The sequence below is a fragment of the Marmota monax genome, unplaced genomic scaffold (genome assembly GCF_021218885.2).
Source record: "Marmota monax isolate L192 unplaced genomic scaffold, Marmota_monax_Labrador192_F-V1.1 WCK01_AAM20220418_F8-fsc02048, whole genome shotgun sequence".
Classification (NCBI taxonomy): Eukaryota; Metazoa; Chordata; class Mammalia; order Rodentia; family Sciuridae; genus Marmota; species Marmota monax.
Window position 1 is genome coordinate 5,337 of NW_026694133.1, and position 13,100 is coordinate 18,436.

General features: G+C 39.8%; 1 pseudogene; it reads left to right on the forward strand.

Annotated features, from left to right (window-relative positions):
* Nucleotides 1-1,067: 1,067 nt before the first annotated feature.
* Nucleotides 1,068-2,397, forward strand: LOC124107596 (E3 ubiquitin-protein ligase Mdm2-like; annotated as a pseudogene).
* The last annotated feature ends 10,703 nt before the right edge of the window (nt 2,398-13,100 follow it).

Genomic DNA, 13,100 nt, shown 5'->3' on the forward strand with positions numbered 1-13,100 from the left:
AAAGATGTTCCTACTGCGTTCCCTGACACCTAGATTTTTAAGAGCTCTTTTCCCTCATGCCACACTCTCTCAGAGTGTTTGTAATCCTGTCTACCAGTTTGACCCTATGCCTCTTAGGGGACTCTTGAATGAACTTAAGCCATAAATTGATAACAGTGCTGCTGACTCCCATATATAACATCAAAAAATTCTTTTTTATTTTTATCTCTAGAAGCATCTTTTGAGAATATTTTCAGAAAAAAAAAACACTATGGCTTCCTTTGGAGTTGGTATTACAGATGAGAAAATTTTCAAAATATAAAAAATGCAGAAGATACCTTGTATAGAAACAGGATGGAAGAGAAAATTTTGAGGGAACAGTTCTAATGCATCTCAACTTGAGTTCTTAATGTATTTTATATGGGACTTGTTACATTTGCTGCTTACAGAACCAAGTATGTTTCTCTAAAGCCAAAAGAAACATCATGATAGATTTTCCTTTAAAAAAATAAATGTTGGCAAAACTTAGAAATATTTACTTCTCTTTTTACACATCCTGAAAGCTATAAAAAAGATACTTGAATTCAAGTAAATATGTGCCATATTTTCCTTATGAACAAAAAATCACTTTGGGGGCACACTGCAGAGCTTGGCTTCTGTGCTGGCCTCTGCAGCCCTGTGTTCTGGGGAGAAAATTGAGCCAGAAACCTAACTCGAGGGGCAGCCCTACACCTCTAGCCGAGTTCCTGTCACTTTCCCCCTGCCAGGCACTACCTTTCTCGTGGGACTTAGTGCGTTCAAGCATCCAGTGGTCTGGGCTGCCAGAGGGATGGTCACTGAGGCCCAAGTGCTCCGGGTGAAGGAAACTGAGGCACCTTGAAGGACTCTTCATGGCCCCCCTCCCCCTCCTCCAAGCAAAAAGCCTGGAGTTTTTTAGCAGGCTGGTCAAGTTCGGACATGTTCCAAGACTGTCGAGTGACTGTCGTTGGAGGAGCTAAGTCCTGACTGTCTACAGCTGAGGCCATTTAAACCATTCCTTTTCCTGATTGAAGATAGACACCCATGGTCACAGATATGTGGCACATTTTATGTACTGATCCAGGCCATTGTGAAATACCAGCATATCTGTTTCTACTAATGGTACTGTAAGCAACTCACAGATTCCAGCTTTGGAACAAGAGACCCTGGTTTGACCAAAGCCATTGCTTTTGAAGTTGTTAAAGTCTGTTGATGCACAAAAAGACACTTACACCATGAAAGAGAACCATCAGATGCCAAGCACATTAGTGAGTGAGAACAGGTGTCACCTTGAAGGTGGGAGTGATCAGAAGGGCCTTATGCTAGAACTACAGGAAGAGAAGCCTTCATCTTCCTGTTTGGTTTCTAGACCATCTACCTCATCTAAAAGGAGAGCAATTAGTGAGACAGAAGAAAATTCTTATGAATTATCTGGTGAATGACAAAAGCACCACAAATCTGATAGTATTTCCCTTTCCTTTGATGAAAGCCTGGCTCTGTGTGTAATAAGGGAAATATGTTGTGAAGGAAGCAGTAGCAGTGAATCAATAGTGATTCCATCAAATCTGAATATTGAAGATGGTGTGAGTGAACTTTCCAGTGATTGGTTGGATCAGGACTCAGTTTCAGATCAATTTAGTGTAAAATTTGAAGTTGAATCTCTTGATTCGGAAGATTATAGCCTTAGTGAAGAAGGACAAGAACTCTCAGATGAAGATGATGAGGTGTATTGAGTTACTGTGTATCAGGCAGGGGAAAGTGATACAGCTTCATTTGAAGAAGATCCTGAAATTTCCTTAGCTGACTATTGGAAGTGTACTTCATGCAATGAAATGAATCCTCCCTTTCCACCACAATGCAATAGATGTTGGACCCTTTGTGAGAACTGGCTTCCTGAAGATAAAGGGGAAAATTCTGTGAAAGCCAAACTAGAAAGCTCAACACAGGCAGAAGAGGGGTTGGATGTGCTGGAGTGAAAAAAAAAAAAAAAAACTACAGCAAATAATTCCAAAGAATCATGTATTGAGGGAAATGGTAAGATCACACAAGCATCCCAGTCACAAGAAAGTGAGGACTATTCTCAGCTATCAACTTCAAATAGCATTAGTTATCACAGTCAAGAAGATGTCAAAGAGTTTGAGAAGGAAGAAACACAAGACAAAGAAGAAGGTGCAGAAACTAATTTCCTCTTTAATGTCATTGAACCATGTGTGATTTGCCAAGGTTGACCTAAAAATATTTATAGTAAATCAGGATATCTTATGTCATGCTTCACATGTGCAAAGAAGCTAAAGAAAAGGAATAAGTCCTGTTCAGTATGCAGACAACCAATTCAAATGATTCTGTTAACTTATTTCAACTAGCTGCCTTGTCATAAAAATAGGATTATATATTTCTAGTTATAACTCTAAATATTTTGACACTATGGATTTTATTTTTACTGACATTTATAAGGGAAAAAAACTCAAACTGTCTTCCTCTAGATTTCTTTGTAATGTACTTTACCTACCTTGGCAAGAAAAGTAGGTAATATGTATTCCCTTCCAGGAAAGTTTCCCTTCTGTTTATATTTTATACTTGGGTTTTAATACAATTTACATTGAATATATAGCTCATTTATTACCCTCACATCTCATTTTAAATAATTTCAACTCTCTTAAGTGAGAAGTATCTAATTTTCTTTTTTTAACATAAGGCAGCAGATGGAATGTCAGATAAAGAATTCAGGATATACATGCTTCAGATGATCTGGAGTCTCAAGGAAGACATCAGACAGCAAAATCAGACAATGAAAGATCACTTCAACAATGAATTACATAAACAAATCCAAGAAGCAAAAGATCAACTATACAGGGAAATAGAGGTTATAAAAAACAAACAAACAGAAATCCTAGAAATGCAGGAAGCAATAAGCCAACTTAAAAACTCAATTGAGAATACTACCAGCAGAGTAGAACACTTAGAAGACAGAACATCAGACAATTAAGATAAAGTATTTCAACTTGAAAAGAACATAGACAGCTCAGCAAGACTGTTAAGAAACCATGAGCAGAACATCCAAGAAATATGGGATAACATCAAGAGACCAAATTTAAGAGTCATTGGGATACAGGAAGGGACAGAGTTTCAAACCAAAGGAATGAGCAATCTATTCAATGAAATAATACGAGAAAACTTCCCAGACTTGAAGAATGAGACAGAACCCCAAATCCTAGAAGCCTACAGGACGCCGAATGTGCAAAATCATAAGAGACCCACACCTAGACACATTATAATGAAGATGCCCAACATACAGAATAAGGAGAGAATTTTAAAAGCTACAAGAGAAAGGAAGCAGATCACATTTAGGGGTAAGCCAATCAGGATAACAGCTGATCTTTCAACACAGACTCTGAAAGCTAGAAGATCCTGCAATAACATATTTCGAACACTGAAAGAAAATGGGTTCCAACCAAGAATTGTGTTTCCAGTGAAATTAAGCTTCAGGATGGAAGATGAAATTAAAACCTTCCACGATAAACAAAAGTTAAAAGAATTTGCAGCTAGAAAACCATCTCTTCAAAACATCCTTGGCAAAACATTACAGGAAGAGGAAATGGAAAATAACAATGAAAACCAACAGTGGGAGGTAGGACACTAAAGGGGGGAAAATAATCAAAGAGGAAAACAAACCATGTTTAGTAACATAAATAAACAAATATGGCTGGAAGAACAACCCATATCTCAATAATAACCCTAAATGTTAATGGCTTAAACTCACCAATCATGAGACACAGGCTAGTAGAATGGATCACAAAACAAGACCCAACAATATGCTGCCTACAGGAGACGCATTTGATAGGAAAAGACATACATAGGCTGAAGGTGAAAGGTTGGGAAAAATCATATCACTCATATGGACTTCGGAAACAAGCAGGAGTATCCATACTCATATCAAATAAAATAGATTTCAAGCCAAAGTTAATCAAAAGGGATAAAGAGGGACACTACATACTGCTCAAGGGAACCATACACCAACAAGACATAACAATCATAAATATATATGCCCCAAACAATGGTGCAGCTATGTTCATCAAACAAACTCTTCTCAAGTTCAAGAGTCTAATAGACCACCATACAATAATCATGGGAGACTTCAACACACCTCTCTCGCCACTGGACAGATCTTCCAAACAAAAGTTGAATAAGGAAACTATAGAACTCAATAACACAATTAATAACCTAGACTTAATTGACATATATAGAATATACCACCCAACATCAAGCAGTTACACTTTTTTCTCAGCAGCACATGGATCCTTCTCAAAAATAGATCATATATTATGTCACAGGGAAACTCTTAGACAATACAAAGGAGTAGAGATAATACCATGCATCCTATCTGATCATAATGGAATGGAACTGAAAATCAACGATAAAAGAAGGAAGGAAAAAGAATACATCACTTGGAGAATGAACAATAGGTTACTGAATGATCAATGGGTTATAGAAGACATCAAGGAAGAAATTAAAAAATTCTTAGAGATTAATGAAAACACAGACACAACATATCGGAATCTATGGGACACATTGAAAGCAGTTCTAAGAGGAAAATTCATTGCTTGGAGTTCATTCCTTAAAAAAAGAAAAAACCAACAAATAAATGATCTCATACTTCATCTCAAAATCCTAGAAAAAGAAGAGCAAAACAACAGCAAAAGAAGTAGAAGGCAAGAAATAATTAAAATCAGAGTTGAAATTAATGAAATCGAAACAAAAGAAACAATTGAAAAAATTGACAAAACTAAAAGTTGGTTCTTTGAAAAAATAAACAAAATCGACAGACCCTTAGCCATGCTAGCGAAGAGAAGAAGAGAGAGAACTCAAACTACTAACATACGGGATGAAAGAGGCAATATCACATCAGACACTTCAGAAATACAGAAGATAATCAAAAATTATTTTGAGTCCTTATACTCCAATAAATTAGAAGATAGTGAAGGCATAGATAAATTTCTTAAGTCATATGATCTGCCCAGATTGAGTCAGGAGGATATAGACAACCTAAACAGACCAATATCAATCGAGGAAATAGAAGAAACCATTAAAAGACTACCAACTAAGAAAAGCCCGGGACCGGATGGGTATACAGCAGAGTTTTACAAAACCTTTAAAGAGGAACTAATACCAATACTTTTCAAGCTACTTCGGGAAATAGAAAAAGAGGGAGAACTTCCAAATTCATTCTACGAGGCCAACATCACCCTGATACCTAAACCAGACAAAGACACTTCAAAGAAAGAAAACTACAGACCAATATCTCTAATGAACCGAGATGCAAAAATCCTCAATAAAATTCTGGCCACTCGGATACAAAAACATATCAAAAAAATTGTGCACCATGATCAAGTAGGATTCATCCCTGGGATGCAAGGCTGGTTCAATATATGGAAATCAATAAATGTTATTCACCACATCAATAGACTTAAAAATAAGAACCATATGATCATCTCGATAGATGCGGAGAAAGCATTCGACAAAGTACAGCATCCCTTTATGTTCAAAACTCTAGAAAAACTAGGGATAACAGGAACATACCTCAATTTTGTAAAAGCAATCTATGCTAAGCCTCAGGCTAGCATCATTCTGAATGGAGAAAAATTGAAGGCATTCCCCCTAAAATCTGGAACAAGACAGGGATGCCCTCTCTCACCACTTCTGTTCAACATAGTTCTCGAAACACTGGCCAGAGCAATTAGACAGACGAAAGAAATTAAAGGCATCAAAATAGGAAAAGAAGAACTTAAATTATCACTATTTGCAGATGACATGATTCTATACCTAGCAGACCCAAAAGGGTCTACAAAGAAACTATTAGAGCTAATAAATGAATTCAGCAAAGTGGCAGGATATAAAATCAACACGCATAAATCAAAGGCATTCCTGTATATCAGCGACAAATCCTCTGAAATGGAAATGAGGACAACCACTCCATTCACAATACCTTCAAAAAAAATAAAATTCTTGGGAATCAACCTAACAAAAGAGGTGAAAGACTTATACAATGAAAACTACAGAACCCTAAAGAGAGAAATAGAAGAAGATCTTAGAAGATGGAAAAATATACCCTGTTCATGGATAGGCAGAATTAACATCATCAAAATGGCGATATTACCAAAAGTTCTCTATAGGTTTAATGCAATGCCAATCAAAATCCCAACGGCATTTCTTGTAGAAATAGAGAAAGCAATCATGAAATTCATATGGAAAAATAAAAGACCCAGAATAGCAAAAACAATGCTAAGCAGGAAGTGTGAATCAGGCGGTATAGCGATAGCAGACTTCAAACTATACTACAGAGCAATAGTAACAAAAACAGCATGGTACTGGTACCAAAACAGGTGGGTGGACCAATGGTACAGAATAGAGGACACAGAAACCAATCCACAAAACTACAACTACCTTATATTTGATAAAGGGGCTAAAAGCATGCAATGGAGGAAGGATAGCATCTTCAACAAATGGTGCTGGGAAAACTGGAAATCCATATGCAACAAAATGAAACTGAATCCCTTTCTCTCGCCATGCACAAAAGTGAATTCAAAATGGATCAAGGAGCTTGATATCAAATCAGAGACACGGCGTCTGATAGAAGAAAAAGTTGGCTACGATCTACATACTGTGGGGTCGGGCTCCAAATTCCTCAATAGGACACCCATAGCACAAAAGTTAATAACTAGAATCAACAAATGGGACTTACTCAAACCAAAATGTTTTTTCTCAGCAAAAGATACAATAAGAGAGGTAAATAGAGAGCCTACATCCTGGGAACAAATCTTTACTCCTCACACTTCAGATAGTGCCCTAATATCCAGAGTATACAAAGAACTCAAAAAATTAGACAATAAGATAACAAACAACCCAATCAACAAATGGGCCAAGGACCTGAACAGACACTTCTCAGAGGAGGACATACAATCAATCAACAAGTACATGAAAAAATGCTCACCATCTCTAGCAGTCAGAGAAATGCAAATCAAAACCACCCTAAGATACCATCTCACTCCAGTTAGATTGGCAGCCATTATGAAGTCAAACAACAACAAGTGCTGGCGAGGATGTGGGGAAAAGGGTACACTTGTACATTGCTGGTGGGACTGCAAATTGGTGGAGCCAATTTGGAAAGCAGTATGGAGATTTCTTGGAAAGCTGGGAATGGAGCCACCATTTGACCCAGCTATTCCCCTTCTCGGTCTATTCCCTAAAGACCTAAAAAGAGCATGCTACAGGGACACTGCTACATCGATGTTCATAGCAGCACAATTCACAATAGCTAGACTGTGGAACCAACCTAGATGCCCTTCAATGGATGAATGGATAAAAAAAATGTGGCATTTACACACAATGGAGTATTACTCTGCATTAAAAAATGACAAAATCATAGAATTTACAGGGAAATGGATGGCATTAGAGCAGATTATGCTAAGTGAAGCTAGCCAATCCCTAAAAAACAAATGCCAAATGTCTTCTTTGATATAAGGAGAGTAACTAAGAACAGAGTAGGGTCAAAGAGCATGAGAAGAAGATTAACATTAAACAGGGATGAGAGGTGGGAGGGAAAGGGATAGAGAAGGGAAAATGCATGGAAATGGAAGGAGACCCTCAGAGTTACACAAAAGTACATACAAGAGGAAGTGAGGGGAAGGGGAAAAATAATATAAGGGGGACAAACGAATGTCAATAGAGGGGGCAGAGAGAGAAGAGGAGAGGGGTGGGGAGATAGTAGAGGATAGGAAAGGCAGCAGAATACAACAGACACTAGTATGGCAATATGTAAATCAATGGATGTGTAACTGATGTGATTCTGCAATCTGTATATGGGGTAAAAATGGGAGCTCATAACCCACTTGAATCAAATTGTGAAATATGATATATCAAGAACTATGTAATGTTTTGAACAGCCAACAATAAAAAATTAAAAAAAAAAAAACATAAGGCATTTAAGTGTAACTTACTTAGTACTTTTCATGTAAGGAGAAAAATATGTATAAGAAGCTTAATGTTTATATTTTAGATACTCTGTGCTGGATGTGGTGATCTACACTTGTAATCCCAGTAACTGAGACTGAAGCAGAAGGATTGAAAGTTTGAGGCCAGTCTCACCAACTTAGATAGTTCCTGTTTCAAAATTAAAAATAAAAAATCTGGGGCTATAGCTCAGTGTTTAAGTACCTGGGTTCAGTCCCTGGCACCAAGAAATAATTTTAGGTACTCTGAAAGTTTCTGATCTTTTTCATAAGTTCTTTCATAAGTTGAGAGTTATATTTGGTGCTATGTAAATAAAAATGAACTTATTCTACAGCCTCTGTTATATGTAGTATGGGGTAGGTAGAAATGAGTTCAGTAAAATGTGGAATTGTCCTGAGAAAATTGTATTGCTTTCTATAATCTGAAAAGTGATTCTAAGACACTTTGAAATAACTTTTTGGACTAGGTTATGTGGTTCTTAAGAGTTTCCTAAGTTTCAGAATTTGGTTTAAGGCTTGTTTTAGAAACCAGTGAATTCAGAAGTTTGATAAACAACTGTTTATTAAAACTACCTGGAAAGTTTGTAAAAAATAACTTTTGGAATCTATTTTATATATTTTAACTTAGGTATCCATGAATAGCTCTGTTAACTTCTTTGGGTATCAGGAGATCTGGTCTTCGCCAAAGGCTTTAGAAAGACTAAATATCTACTCTGCTCTTTTTCTCTGCCTCTTAACAGAGAATATTTAGCTTATATTCTTTCCCAGGGGCAAAAAAGGGTCAGATACATTCTTAAGACTCATCAATGTTTGCAATGCATAAAGAGTTAGAAAGAAAATAAGAAATGGATGTGTTTGCACCTCTGTTTTCCATAAAAGCTCTCTTCTTCCACCAAAACAAAACAACATCTTCTTGCAGGGAAGCACCATACAAAACAAGACCTCAGTTTGAAGTCAGAAGTAGATTCATATCCCAATTCTACCACCACCAAGCTATGTGATCTTAGGAAAGCACCTAACCTCACAGTTCTAAAAGTGATATAATACTTAACCTCTGGAGGTTGATAAAAAGTTTGAATGAAATAAAATACATTACACTCTGGAAATGTGTATGATTGAATGTATTTACCATCTCTCCTAATAGTAAGAAGTTAATGGATTCCAAAAGGTGATAGTCATAAAAACTAATAGTCTGAGGAAGACAGGATTTTTTTAAAGAAGCAATGGACCTGGATTAGTTCCAAACCCAATTGTTTCTATTGTAGAGATGGTGATGTTTATAAACCTGAGAAGCTGTGGCATGTGAACAGGGTGACTGCATAAAATTTAAATGAGCTATATGAGGGAATAGTGTGCTGGAATTTGAAACAAAACAGTGAAGGTGTGAAATTATTTGTTCTTTAATATATTGATAGTGGCCATTTGTATTCTCTCCTTCTCTCTCTTCCTTCTATGGACCCTAGGCCCCCCATGCTGAAGATCTCCACAATCTCAAGGCATGTTTGTCCAGGGTGAACCATGACATCCTGTCAATGAGGACTCTAAGATAGAGTGAAAGTGAAGGCCCATGGCTAAAACCAGGAAGTGTGACATGTCCTCGGAGAGGAAGTCTGTTAATGCCATCTGTCAGTCAACAGGGACAGGCTATGCTCTGTAACAGAAATCCCTGTCTCTCCAGGCCTTGAAACTGCCCAAGCCATTTCAGTTTTCTGCATTACTACTAACTGCCATTAAGGCCACTTGAGGACCCAGGCTGATAGACAGCATCCCACATTTCAAGGTGACCACACATGAAGGAAAGAAAGAACTTGGATGTATCCCCTCTGGCAGCCCAGAAGTGATGATGCCCTCAACTACCCTCACAAGAATGGCTGTGGAAGCCACTTACTTGCAGGGAAGTTACAATGTATGATCCAGTGAGCCCCAGAGGGAGGAGAACCAGGGGAATGTGGACCCCTTTCCCAGAGACCAGAGACAGCAGAGTGCAGCAGAGAACAGCTCAGTGACTCAGAGGAAACCATGGGAAGGAGAGAGGGATGTGGGATGTCCTATTGACTGGCAATGTGGCCTGAGGTTGTGACAAGGGCAGTTCCTCTTTCTGGGCTTCCTAATACGATCCTGGGATCTCGTCTATTCAGATGCTTCAGTGAGTTCCCGTTCTGGGATCTGTTATGGAGAACAGGACTCAGTCTCTGCCTCCCTGAGTCTGCAAGGGGCAGGAGTTTGCTCCAGGCCTGTGTGTGATCCCTGGGCTCAAGCTGGGCCTGGCAGGCCAAGGGAGAGTGAGGCAAGTGTGCAAGGGCAGGAGAGGATGCAACAGATTGTTTAAAATTAGGATTTCTGAGATGCAACATGGTCTGGAATCATGTTTTTAGGCAACTGAGTGTGGTCCCTTCAGTTGGGCTGATGAAGAAAACATCACAGCTGGGCTACTCAGACTTGGCTTCTCAGTTCTGGAGGCTAAGGCCTATTTGCCTGGTCATAGTCTCTCTTCTTGGTATGTCTTCTAGAAGCCTTCCTGGAGATGCAGGCAGAGAGTGCTGGTCTCCTCATAAGGCCACTAATCATGACTCAGGGCCTCTGATCCTACCCATCCACTATGGCTGGGGAAGAGAAAACCAACCCAGGAGAAGGCATTGCCAGTAGGGCACAGGAGCTTGGCCAGCCCTCAGGGGGAGATCATGGTCAGTGCACTCTGTAGGAGCAAGTGCTCATGGGCATTTTTGCCATAGCTGTGGTGATTAAATAGCAGAACCCACAATGGGCCCAAATGAGTGGGACAGGGCATGAGAAGACAAGGGGAAACACAGCCTGATCTGTTCTTTGTGCTCATGGTGAGGACTTGCATGTGGGCTGACCATGAACTGAGAGTCCTCGTCCCAGGCACAGGTCCTCGGGGGACTGAGCACCTGACATGAGCCAGAGAAAGTCTGGACCAATTCTGTACCTGGGCAGGTGTGAGCTTCACACCCACCCCCAAAACAATTTTAATTGTTTTGACTTCTTTGAATAAATATTACCTTCATAACACACCATAACTGGTGACTCCTGCCCAGCCAGGCTTTTAGAAGAGCTTTTATTGTTTTATCAAAGCAAAAGCATACAAGGCTCTTGGTGGCCTCTCTGAACTTACAAAGTTCATGTTGCAATCCAAGATTTAGATGATGGTGCAGCCACCTTCTGTGGCATGGGCATGAAGCAGGGGCACTGTCCATGAGTATGCTGGCATCCAAGATACCCTGATAAGTCATGGCAGGTTGTGGGCTACAGTCACACAGTCAAACATCCTGTGAGAGAAAGCTGCAGCATTTCTGTTATGGAAACCCCATAAGCACTGTAAAGGCAATGGCTGTTAAATAGCTTCAACTGTGTCTTGTGGTGATGCCAGCACATTCATGGGGCTGATGATGCCCATCTGTTGAATAAGGAGGTTTCTTCCACACAGCCAGGACCTGAGCAGTGACTCTTCTGGTTTCTACAATGGGACAGGCAAATTCCCATCCAGGGCATCCCCTACATGTCTGACCGGGTGCCTGGTGAACAGCTGACCCACTTTTCTATGGCTTTGTGGAATGATGGTAACCTTTATCTCTCTGCATTATATGTTCCCTGTCTATCAATCTGAACAAATGATTTGATACTTTCTGCTTCTAAATACAAAAACAGCCAATAATTGGAGCAGGTGTGTGTGTGTGTGTGTGTGTGTGTGTAGATCCTCTGTCGTCTCGGTGTCAATAGTTACGGTTTTATCAGGAGCCCAGATGTATTGTGGTTAATGCCTTTGAGAAAGATTTTGTTGTTATTTAAATTCAACAAACTTTTCCTACTCTACTTTGATTCTGTTGTTTGATTCACTGAATCCAGTCTAGAATGTCTGTTTCTTTCCAGCAAAGCACAGCTATTTGAGAAAGAAATATGCTTTAGATAATAGATTTTCCTAGTAAATACCGGACCAGGTACATTGTATTTTTTTCACAACCCAAGGACTTTGTTATGGTAGTGCAGAGCACAATGAAATTATATTTTGCAGACTTCAAAGTGAAGTTTGCAGAATAGGAAACTGAAACCTGCTCTGTGAAATAAGACAGACACAGCGGTGCATTTAGCCAGAGTCAAGACAAGTGGTCACACATGACATCTGGCCAGTGAAGGAGCAGGGGACATGGCCCAGGCCACCTGGAGGCATGCTTAGAAGTGTGGTCTTAGCTCCTGCTGCCCTACCCTGCTCCCTGCCCTGGCCTCCTGGGGCAAACCTGAGTGAAATCCATCTGCATGTGATGTGGCATTCCTGTGTAGGTTGAGGGGAACATGTCTTCACTGTCCTGAGGTCTTCCCTTGCCAGGGAATGGTCCTGACACACTCTCCACAGGGAGAAAGCCCAGGACAGAGATGGAGCAGGCATCTTACCACAGCATCCTCATAACTGGTCACTGTGCACCCTACCCACCATGGGCCTGCCCCTTGGCAAGCCCAGCTCAGTTTGAGTCCCTTCCTATGGCCATACTCCCCAGCTTCGTGGTGCTTTGCTGAGAAGCCTTCCCACCAGATGATGTGCAAGTAAGTGTCCACTGCCAGTGAGCCTGGGAACCTCCTCTGCAAAATTATCCCTGGCTCTTCTTTTTTCTCTTCCGGAGTTAGCATAGCACTTGGAAAATCAAAGTGTGTCATGAACAAGCAGTAAGGAAGCTTGAACATTCTAGAATGTACACTCCAAAGTGTGATTCTGAGTGTTTGTGTCCTGGAATCATGGATCTGAGCTAGGAAAGGGACCAACACCCTCCACCTGTGGGGAGAATAGGGGAATGCAGTGCTGAGGGCAGGATTCCCAAGGGTTCATAACTCTCCACTCTGCAATTTATTGCTAAGACTGGAAATTATAAGAAAATATATAGACATTGGGGAAAAACAATGTAAAAACTGCCAACCATTCTGAAGTTAACTGCAAGGAATATGTTATTAAGGTAGCAAGCAACAGAATATTGTAAATAATTCTTAAATGTTGATAGAGATAACAAGTGCTGCCTTGTGAATAAACAAGAGCAATCAGAGTGTGTGTAGTGGCTACTGTAATGGAGAACTCTGTCTTGCAACTAACTT